Source organism: Pinus tabuliformis, chromosome 4_2, assembly GCF_031772625.1.
Source record: "Pinus tabuliformis cultivar Carrire ecotype Pingquan chromosome 4_2, CPIR1, whole genome shotgun sequence".
In the NCBI taxonomy this organism is placed as follows: Eukaryota; Viridiplantae; Streptophyta; class Pinopsida; order Pinales; family Pinaceae; genus Pinus; species Pinus tabuliformis.
The window spans coordinates 138,658,952-138,671,244 of record NC_142304.1 but is presented as its reverse complement, the minus strand read 5'-3'; positions in this window follow the sequence as shown (position 1 = coordinate 138,671,244).

Here is a 12,293-nt window from a genome sequence, read left to right as displayed (position 1 = left end):
TTCTCCAAGTGACCCTCAAGCCTCCTCTTATACTTTTTTCATTGACAATTCAACGACTAAGATTAACTCCCTAATCAATGGCTAAGATTAACTCTGGCTTCATCCATGACTTTTGGACCCTTCTAATACAATTTTTTATTAATTCACATTAATATTTTATTTTCCCTAAGTTTAGACTTAGAGACTCCTTAAATATATTAATTATTTTAATATCTCCCAAACTATTTAGAATCTTCCCAAACCATTTGTGGGTATTGGAGATCTCACGTGCGTTAGCCTCTCTACCAATTTTCGTGGCTAGCGCTCATCCAATGCTACCCCAAATCAACACTATTATAGTCATGTTAAGAACAAAATCATTGCCATTACAGAAATATCAAAGAGCGAGAACATTGACATTACAGACATGCCAAATATAGATACCAATGTGAGAGTCCTATAGTAAGAGTGTAGAGTGTCTTGTAGCGTTAATGCAAATCTTCTAGCCATAATGTGAGTCTTGTAGCCATAATGTGAGAGTTCATATGCAATAATGTTGTAGTGCCTCATACATGTGAGATAGAAGACCTGTGGAACCTCAGATCCATCCGAAAATATTATAAAAATCTATCCCCTCTAAAGTACAATTTGGAGATAAACTCAATTGGGTATATATAGTTGTTTGAGGGTCCAAACAGACAGATATTTTTTTGTCAAGTTGACTTGATCAATTGAGATGACTTGAAGTGGATAAAAATAGAATTGAATTTTATTGAAAAATTTTATTTGCTTGATCAACTAGGAGGGAGGTCTATGGGATTTCTCCATAACTGCCAAAATTAACAATCACTAGATCTCACATGTCTAATCTTTGTGGTCTACAATGATATCTCTGTGGCTCAACTTTATTTTCATGACTCACATATTTATTTGTGGCTCGTACTATTTTCTCTATGGCTCACATCACTATCTCTACAACTCACACTATATCTCTATGGTTCACATATATTTATTTGAGGCTCAATACTATTTTATGTGGTTCATATGATCAACTTTAAGGTTCAAATACATTGCAGTAACTCAGATCCCTCTGCGACTCTTCTCTGTGGATTGCATTTATATCTTTATGTGGCTCACTTCTATTTTATGTGGCTCATATATACATCATAGTGGCTCGCATTATTTGTGTGTATGGCTTGTTGTGGCTTGCATTCTATCTTTCTTGAGGCCCACATCACTGTAGTTCACATTAAATTATTTGTGGTTCGCATTCCTTGAGCCCTAGATTATTGTGGCTTGCATACATATCATAGTGGCTTGTATAATTATTTATGGCTCTCATTCCTTGAGGCCTACAATATTGTGGCTCGCATACATATCATAGTGGCTTGTATAATTATTTGTGGCTCACATAACGACTCTGGTAAGGGACATGATCTATGGAAGTTTTTTTGACAGAGACACCTTTGACATAGCAATGACCTTGGTCTAACAATGATATTTGATATAGAAAAGACCTTGAGGGATATTGATATGGAAGAGACCTTGTTGTATGGCAGTGAACTCTATTAGCAGACATGTCAGTAATCTTGATATGGCAGACTTGGTCGTGAACTTTGGTATGACAGTGACTTCAATACATCACTTACAGTGACTTCAATATATATGACACTAACCTTAGTGTATATGAAAATACCCTTGATGCATGAAAATGATCTATATGTATATGACAATAACCTTGATATGAAAAGTGACCTTTAGTGTATGGAAGTGACACTCTGATCTATGGCTTGTCTTTATGATGATATGAAAGTGATGGAAAATCCTATATGACAATGACAATGATGTATCTACCATGAGAAGTCTAACTATCACGGATGGAAGATGTCTCTCAATCTAAGTTTAACCAGCGTTGACCACCTTTCTCTCTCTCAGAATTGTGTTGTAGGTGGATCTGACTCTCCTCAGAAGGCTACATTTTTTGGTGAAGGAATCAAACTGATCCAACGGTCGGTTTGCAAGATATTGTCTGCCCTAGTTGAGCGCTAATCTAGGGTTTGCTGCTGTTGATGTAAATTAGATTTATGTACTATTTCTCTCTGCTGAATTACTGAAGATAAAAGAAGATTTAATCAAAGGGTTTCCCCATATTAGGGTTTGTCCCTGGCTAGCCGCCACATCTTTTGTCTCTTGTCTTGGCTTGTTTTCTGTCGATCGTTTAATGTTCTATCTGCACTTTACTTAATGTACATGTGATTGCTAATCTATGGGTAATAATAAGAAAAAGAAGTAAACTGCTCTAAGCATAGAACATACCATAACTTAACATGGTATCAGAGCAGAGGTGAAGACAAAGCCCAAGCAAGAGCAAGAGAAATAATTGAATAGAAGATTGGCAAGGCTATCCTAAAAGAACTATGGGGTCCTCAACACTCTTCCCTGCCAAAGACATGCTCCATGAGAAGTCTGACTATCACAGATGGAATATGTCTCTCGATCTAACCTTAGAAGATCAAGGAGTGTTGGACCATGTGAGAGGAAATATTGTTGAGCCTCCATTAAATGCACCCGCTGCTGCCAAGAACAAATGGAAAACCGATGAAGTCAAAGCAAAGAAGATCATCTGGGACTCTATCGACAAGTGCTTGGTGGCCTACATCTCCGACCTGGACACCTCCAAGGAAATATACGATAGACAGGTGAGTTTATTTAAAGTTAATGATGCAAATCAAGTTTTGTTTCTTAGAAATAAGCTGAAGGAAATTAAGAAGGGAAAAGATGAGAGCATGCAAGAATATTTCTTAAGAATCACAGAGATCAAGAATGATCTCCTATCTATTGGGGAGATTATTACTAATAGGGAAATGGCACTCACGACTCTTGGAAGATTACCATCCGAATGGTACGTGTTCAGGACTACTCTTCTGAACAATAATGTAATTACTGGCTTCGAGGAATTAATGGCAAGATGCATTCAAGAAGAAACAAGGATAGAAGAGAAAGAAATGCCCATGCCTAAAGGTCCTCCTGCTGCCTTTTCTTCTCATGCTAAGAAAAGAAATAATTCCAGGACTAAATCAAAAGGAAAGGTTGGACCTAAGGGTGGAAGAAAAGGACGATGTTACATTTGCGATAAAGCAGGTCACTATGCTAGAGAATGCCCTGATAGAAGGGACTCACACCGGGACGATGATCAAAATCCCTCTCATGGAAATCAAAGGAATGGAAAATCTAATAGCAGAGGTAAATGAAGTGCTGGTAATCAAAGAAGAGGAAAATCATTCAAGACGACTAGAAATTCCAGGTGTGAATCTAACACTGTTGACAATAAGCAGGATGAATATTATCTACCAACTGCTTTATCTACCTCTGCTCCTTTGGACTCGCTGGGAATTTGCCTTGTTGATAGTGGTGCCTCAAGGCACTTCACTGGTTACAAAGAAGTTCTCCATATTCTAATAGAGAAAGAAACTAACCTGGAAATTTTCCTTGGAGATAATATGAAATATCCCGTGAAAGGTGTAGGCAATGTCTATCTTAAATTGAATCAAGGTAATACGATCCACTTACAAGATGTATTATATGTACCTGACCTCAAAAATAACCTGGTGTCCATCTCAGCAATGGAAGACAAAGGCTACAAGGTGACCTTTAGCGATGGCAAGGTACGTGTATGGAAAAACAATGTTAAAGATACCTTTACTCTTGGGTTTCGAGTTGATTCATTATATCAGGTCGGTGGAAGTCCGCTAGGTGTCATGTCTTGTGACACATCTCTTTAGTCTAAACTTTGGCATCAGAGGTTTTCCCACCTTCACTATAAAGCTCTACCCGATGTAAGGCAAATGGTCACAGGGATGCCCGAATTTCGAGTAGAGAAAGAAGGTGTATGTCCGAGATGTGCCGAAGGAAAGCTCAAAAGGGGACCATTCCCCTCAAGCCAAAGCAGGACCTCCGATATGTTATATTTGGTTCACTCAGACATATCTGGTATGATTCCTGTGAACTCCTTGGAAGGATATTCATATTACCTCACTTTCATATTACCTCACCTTTACAGATGACTATTCTCAAAAGACTTGGATATACTTCTTGAAAAAGAAGGATCAAGTGTTCTCTTGGTTTCGACACTTCAAAGACTTGATTGAGAATCAAACTGAAAATAAGATCAAGATCTTAAGGACTAATAATGGGACTGAATATGAATCTAACGAGTTTCATGACTTTTGTAAAGAGGCTGGCATTAAGAGGGAAACTACTACACCATATATTCCTGAACAGAATAGTGTGGCGGAAAGGAAGAACCGTACGATTGTGGAAGTTGTCAGTGCCATGCTCCATGATCAAAGACTTCTGAAGTTTCTATTGGCCGAAGTCAACATTGTCGTATATTAACAAAACTGATGCCCTAATCAAGCATTGGGTTCCAAGACTCCTGAAGAAATGTTCACCGGTAAGAAACCTGATGCATCTCATTTTAGAATTTTTGGAAGCCTTGTATATTTTCATGTGTCGAAAGAGAAAAGGAATAAATTAGGTGCATCTAGAAAGAAAGGAATCTTCGTGGGCTATGGTGAAAATACTAAGGGCTATAAAATCTATGTAGCTGGTCAATACGAAGTCGTGATTAGTCATGATGTCACCTTTGATGAAGATATGGCTCTCAGCAAGGTGGAAAATCTTCCGAATTTGAGGAGCTCTCAATAAGCCGACACCAGGGACCTAAAAGAAAAGGATGATGAAACAATGCCTGCTGTGGAAGAACCCATGGATCCTATTGATCCACCTGAGCCTTCCTCTTCTAGGAAGAGGCCCTCTTGGCTTAGGGGGCTACTCAATGATGCTAAAGGACACACTGCACCTCAAGGAACCTTCCGTGAAAGTAAAAAACCTAACAAGTATCAGAGATACCTGACCCTCATGAGCATGATCATACAAAATGAGCCTTAATCATTCTCAAATGTCGTCAAGCATCAAGTATGGAAGGATGCTATGACTATAAAATATGAGTCTATTATGAAGAATGATGTCTAGAAAGTAGTTCCCAGACCCGAGGACAAGACAATTGTCACTTCTAAATGGTTTTGCAAGATAAAGCATACAGTAGATGGAGTACGGAAAAATAAAACACTTGTTTTGTCACTCGTGTCTTCTCCCAGAAGAAAGGTATAGACTATGATGAGATATTTGCACTTGTTTCCAGATATACCACCATCCACTTGATTAGAGCCCTTGTGGCTTCACAAGGATGGAACCTATATCAGATGGATGTCAAGACCACATTCTTGCATGGTTCGATCAAAGAAGAGGTCTACATGGAGCAACCCGAAGGATTTGAGATTTATGATCAAAAATCTCATGTATGCAGGTTGAAGAAGGCTCTCTATGGGCTGAAGCAAGCACCCCGAGCATGGTATGAGAGGATCGATAGCTACTTGATGAAGCTGGGATTCACTAGGAGTGAAGTTGATCCTAACCTTTAATTTAAGGTTGAATATGACAAACCTCTCATACTGGTGCTGTATGTGGATGACCTTTTTCTAACAGGTGCAGACCCTCTCATTCACAAATGTAAGAGGGAGTTGGCTTTTGAATTTGAAATGGACCTAGGGCTGATGCATTATTTCCTAGGACTTGAAGTCTGGCATAATCCAAGGGAAATTTTCCTATCTCAAGGAAAATTTGTGATGAAGATATTGGAAAGATTCGGTATGGTAGACTGTAAGCCTATAACTACCACGATGGAGCTTGACTTCAAGAAGTTAAGCGGTAGTGAGTTGAGTATCGGCAACTCGTCGAAGAATTAATGTTCTTAGTGACCTACCGTCCAGATATATGCTTTGCAGTTAACACATTAAGTCAACATATGGTTGAACCTCACCACATACATTGGATTAGCGCCAAGAATCTGTTAAGATATCTTCATGGCACAATTACATATGGGTTAAGATACACTGCCGGAGATGTGAGATTACTTGGATACACTGATGCTTATTGGGCAGGCAGTGTGGTGGATCGTAAGAGTTCTTCCGGTGCTATTTCTCCTTGGGATATACTTTGATATCCTGGATGAGCAGAAAGTAAAAGTCGGTGGCTTTGAGCACCGTCGAGGCAGAGTATATCGCTACTAGCATGGCCTCCTGTGAGGCAGTCTAGATGCGAAAGCTCTTTAGTGAGCTGTTTGGATTTACATTGGATACCACCGTGATCCTATGTGACAACCAGAGCGAGATTCATTTGTCAGAGAATCTCATATTTCATGATCACGCCAAGCATATCGATATCAGGCACCACTATATTCGATATATGGTGCAGCGAGGAGCAATAAGGCTCCAACATATTGGTACAGATGAACAGGTCGCTGACATCATGACAAAGCCCCTAGGGAAGGTGAAATTCCTAAATTTCCAAGAATGACTTGGTGTTGTTCAAAGACCCTCTGATGAGGGTCTTGTGTGATGTATTGAGCTTTGGGAGCTCCAGGGGGTGCGCGGGGTACTTCTTGGAGTGACATATGACCACAGGGTGACTCACCATCCCTTGGTGGTGTACGTGTACAGGGTAAAAGAATCAAAACTTTCCCTATGATACCCTGAGGCGACTATGTAGCAGGATGATTAGTTTTCCTGTGAGGTCTGGATGATGTGTTCTCCATGAAGATTATGCAGTAGGATGATTAGTTCTCCTGTGAGGTCTGGATGATGTGTTCTCCATGACGATTATGTAGTAGGATGATTAGTTCTCCTGTGAGGTCTAGAAGATGAGTTATCCATGATGATTATGTAGCAAGATTATTAGTTCTCCTATGAGGCCTGGACGATTTGTTCTCCATGAAGATTATGGACAAGATGATTTGCTCTCCTGTGGACAGGATGATTTGCTCTCGTGTGGACAAGATGATTCGCTCTCTTGTGGGACAAGATGATTCACTCTCTTGTGGGACAGGATGATTCACTCTCCTGTGGACAGGATTGATTAATTCTCCTGTCGAGGAATCCTACCCATGTAGGCTGGGACTCATGGGAAGTACCTCTCATCTTATCAATGAGCAAGGAAATGAAAATAGGGACCATAGTAGTATTGATGGATGCATCGTTGTATCTACCGTACTCCCTATGCTAGGATGACCTTCATTGATCTCGGATCAATGATATAGGTCTAGGACTAGTGGTAGGAGTTGTACCCACTATGACACTGACTTCGGGTCGGTTGAGGACTAGTCTGGGACCAGTGGTACACACTTTGAGACTGACTTTGAGTTAGTGGAGGATGGTATGATACATCCTCAATCATTTCTTCTTCTTCAAAATTTGGATAAAGCAGAGCAGAGCAGAATAGAGCAGATCAGAACAGAGCATAGCAGGTAGAATAGAGCAGAGAAGAGCAGGGGTCAAGCTATACAGCGCAGTGCATTTGATGGATGAATATTAGCAACCGACAGAGGAATTACAGATGGAGTTCTCCTTAGTTGAGAGGGAGTCCTATAGTAAGAGTGTAGAGAGTCTTGTAGCGTTAATGCAAATCCTCTAGCCATAATGCGAGTCTTGTAGCCATAATGTGAGAGTGTAGTCATATGCAATAATGTTGTAGTGCCTCATACATGTGAGAGAGAAGACCTGTGGAACCTCAAATCCATCCGAATATCTTAGAAAAATCTATCCCCTCTGAAGTACAATTTGGAGATAAACTCAATTGGGTATATATAGTTGTTTGAGGGTCCAAACAAACAGATATTTTTTTGTCAAGTTGACTTGATCAATTGAGATGACTTGAAGTGGATAAAAATAGAATTGAATTTTATTGAAAAATTTTATTTGCTTGATCAGCTAGGAGGGAGGTCTATGGGATTTATCCATAGCTGCCAAAATTAACAATCTCTAGATCTCACATGTCTAATCTTTGTGGTCTGCAATGATATCTCTGTGGCTCAACTTTATTTTTGTGATTCACATATTTATTTGTGGCTCATACTATTTTCTCTATGGCTCACATCACTTATCTCTACAACTCACACTATATCTCTATGGTTCACATATATTTATTTGAGGCTCAATACTATTCAATGTGGTTCATATGATCAACTTTAAGGCTCACATACATTGCAGTAACTCACATCCCTCTGCAACTCATTCTTTGTGGCTTGCATTTATATCTTTATGTGGCTCACTTCTATTTTACGTGGCTGGTATATACATCTCAGTGGCTCACATTATTTGTCTGTATGGTTTGTTGTGGTTTGCATTCTATATTTATTTAGGCCCACATCACTGTAGTTCACATTAAATTATTTGTGGCTCGCATTCCTTGAGGCCTAAATTATTGTGGCTTGCATACATATCATAGTGGCTTGTATAATTATTTATGGCTCGCATTCCTTGAGGCCTACAGTATTGTGGCTCGCATACATATCATAGTGTCTTGTATAATTATTTGTGGCTTGCATAACGACTCTGGTAAGGGACACGATCTACGAAATTTTTTTTGACAGAGACACCTTTGACATAGCAATGACCTTGGTATAACAATGATATTTGATATAGAAAATACCTTGAGGGATATTGATATGGAAGTGAGCTTGTTGTATGGCAGTGACCTCTATTAGTAGACATGGCAGTAATCTTGATATGGCAGACTTGGTCGTGAACTTTGGTATGACAGTGACTTCAATATATCATTTACAATGACTTCAATATATATGACACTGACCTCAGTGTATATGAAAATACCCTTGATGCATGAAAGTGATCTATATGTATATGAAAATAACCTTGACATGAAAAGTGACCTTTAGTGTATGGAAGTGACACTCTGATCTATGGCTTGTCTCTATGATGATATGAAAGTGATGGAAAATCCTATATGACAATCAGAGTGATGTATCTACCATGAGAAGTTTGACTATCATGGATGGAAGATGTCTCTCAATCTAAGTTTGACCAACATTTACCATCTTTCTCTCTCTCTCAGAATTGCACTATAGGTGGATCTAACTCTCCTCAGAAGGCCACATTTTTTGGTGAAGGAATCAAGCCGATCCGTCCGTCGGTTTGCAAGATATTGTCTACCCTAGTTGAGGGCTGATCTAGGGTTTGCTTTTGTTGATGTAAATTAATTTATGTACTATTTCTCTCTGCTAAATTACTTAAGATAAAAGAAGATTTGATCAAAGGGTTTCCCCATATTGGGCTTTGTCCCTAGCTAGCCGCCGCATTTTGTGTCTCTTGTCTTGGCTTGTTTTCTGTCGGTCGTTTAATGTTCTATCTGCACTTTACTTAATGTACATGTGATTGCTAATCTGTGGATAGTAATAAGAAAAAGAAGTAAACTGTTCTAAGCATAGAAAATACCATAACTTAACATGGTATCAGAGCAGAGGTGAAGACAAAGCCCAAGCAAGAGCAAGAGAAATCACCAAAGAGAAGATTGGCAAGGCTATCCTAAAAGAACTATGGGCTCCTCAACACTCTTCCCTGCTGAAGACATGCTCCGTGAGAAGTTTGACGATCACGGATGGAATATGTCTCTCGATCTAACCTTAGAAGATCAAGGAGTGTTGGACCATGTGAGAGGAAATATTATTAAGCCTCCATCAAATGCACCCGCTGCTACCAAGAACAAATGGAAAACCGGTGAATTCAAAACAAAGAAGATCATCCGAGACTCCATCGACAAGCACTTGGTTGCCTACATCTCCGACTTGAACACCTCCAAGGAAATCTACGATAGACAGGTGAGTTTATTTAAAGTTAATGATGCAAATCAAGTTTTGTTTCTTAGAAATACGCTGAAGAAAATTAAGAAGGGCAAAGATGAGAGCATGCAAGCATATTTCTTAAGAATCACCGAGATCAAGAATGATCTCCTATCTATTGGGGAGATTATTACTAATAGGGAAATGGCACTCATGACTCTTGGAAGATTACCATCCGAATGGTACGTGTTCAGGACTACTCTTCTGAACAATAATGTAATTACTGGTTTCGAGGAATTATGGCAAGATGCATTCAAGAAGAAACAAGGATAGAAGAGCAAGAAATTCCCATGCCTAAAGGTCCTCCTACTGCCTTTTCTTCTCATGCTAAGAAAAGAAATAATTCCGGGACTAAATCAAAAGGAAAGATGTACCTAAGGGTAGAAGAAAAGGACGATGTTACATTTGTGATAAAGCAGGTCACTATGCTAGAGAATGCACTGATAGAAGGGACTCACACCGGGATGATGATCAAAATCCCTCTCATGGAAATAAAAGGAATGGAAAATCTAATAGCAGAGGTAAATGAAGTGTTGTAATCAAAGAAAAGGACAATCATTCAAGAAGGCTAGAAATTCCAGGTGTGAATCTAACATTGTTGACAATAAGCAGGATGAATATTATCTACCAGCTGCTCTATCTACCTCTGCTCCTTCAGACTCGCTGGGAATTTGGCTTATTGACAGTGGTGCCTCAAGGCACTTCATTGATTACAAAGAAGTTCTCCATAATCTGATAGAGAAAGAAACTAACATGGAAATTGTCCTTGGAGATAATATGAAATATCCCGTGAAAGGTGTAGGCAATGTCTCTCTTAAATTGAATCAAGGTAATACGATCCACTTACAAGATGTATTATATGTACTTGACCTAAAAAATAACCTGGTGTCCATCTCAGCAATGGAAGACAAAGGCTACAAGGTGACCTTCAGCGATGGCAAGGTACGTGTATGGAAAAACAATGTTAAATATACCTTTACTCTTGGGTTTCGAGTTGATTCTTTATATCAATTCGGTGAAAGTCCACTAGGTGTCATGTCTTGTGACACATCTCTTTAGTATAAAATTTGGCATCGGAGGTTTTCCCACCTTCGTTATAAAGCTCTACCTAATGTAAGACAAATGGTGACAGGGATGCCTGAATTCCGAGTAGAGAAAGAAGGTGTATGTCCGAGATGTGCCGAAGGAAAGCTCAAAAGGGGACCATTCCCCTCAAGCCAAAGAAAGACCTCTGATACATTATAGTTGGTTCACTCAGACATATCTAGTATGATTCCTGTGAACTCCTTGGGAAGATATTCATATTACCTCACTTTTACAGATGACTATTCTCGAAAGACTTGGATATACTTCTTGAAAAAGAGGATGAAATGTTCTCTTGGTTTCGACACTCCAAAGCCTTGATCGAGAATCAAGCCAAAAAGAAGATCAAGATCTTAAGGACTAATAATGGGATTGAATATGAATCTAACGAGTTTCATGACTTTTGTAAAGAGGCTGGCATTAAGAGGGAGACTACTACACCATATACTCCTGAACAAAATGGTGTGGTGGAAACGAAGAATCGTATGATTGTGGAAGCTGTTCATGCCATGCTCCATGATCAAAGACTTCTGAAGTTTCTATGGGCCAAAGTTGCAAGCACTGCCGTATATTAACAAAACTAATGCCCTAATCAAGCATTGGGTTCCAAGATTCCTGAAGAAATGTTTAGCGGTAAGAAACCTGACGTATCTCATTTTAGAATTTTTGGAAGCCCTGTATATTTTCATGTGTCAAAAGAGAAAAGGAATAAATTAGGTGCATCTAGAAAGAAAGGAATCTTCGTGGGCTATGGTGAAAATACTAAGGGCTATAGAATCTATGTAGCTGGTCAAAGGGAAGTCGTGATTAGTCATGATGTCACCTTTGACGAAGATATGGCTCTCAGCAAGGTGGAAAATCTTTCTACTTTGAGGAGTTCTCAAGAAGCTGACACCAGGGACCCGAAAGAAAAGGATTATGAAACAATGCCTGCTATGGAAGAACCCATGGATCCTATTGATCCACCTAAGCCTTCCTCTTCTAGGAAGAGGTCCTCTTGGCTTAGGGGGCTACTCGATGATGCCGAAGGACACACTACACCCCGAGGAACCTTCCGTGAAAGTAAGAAACCAAACAGGTATCAGGGATAACTGACCATCATGAGCACGATCATACAAAATGAGCCTTCATCATTCTCAGATGTCATCAAGCATCAAGTATGGAAGGATGCTATGACCGAAGAATATGAGTCTATTATGAAGAATGGTGTCTTGGAAGTAGTTCCCAAACTCAAGGACAAGACAGTTGTCACTTCTAAATGGCTTTGCAAGGTAAAGCATGCAGCAGATGGAAGTACAGAAAAATATAAGGCTTGTTTTGTCGCTTGTGGCTTCTCCTAGAAGAAAGGTATAGACTATGACGAGATATTTGGACTTGTTGCCAGATATACCACCATCCACTCAATCATAGCCCTTGTGGCTTCACAAGGATGGAACCTACATCAGATGGATGTCAAGACCACATTCTTGCATGGTTCGAT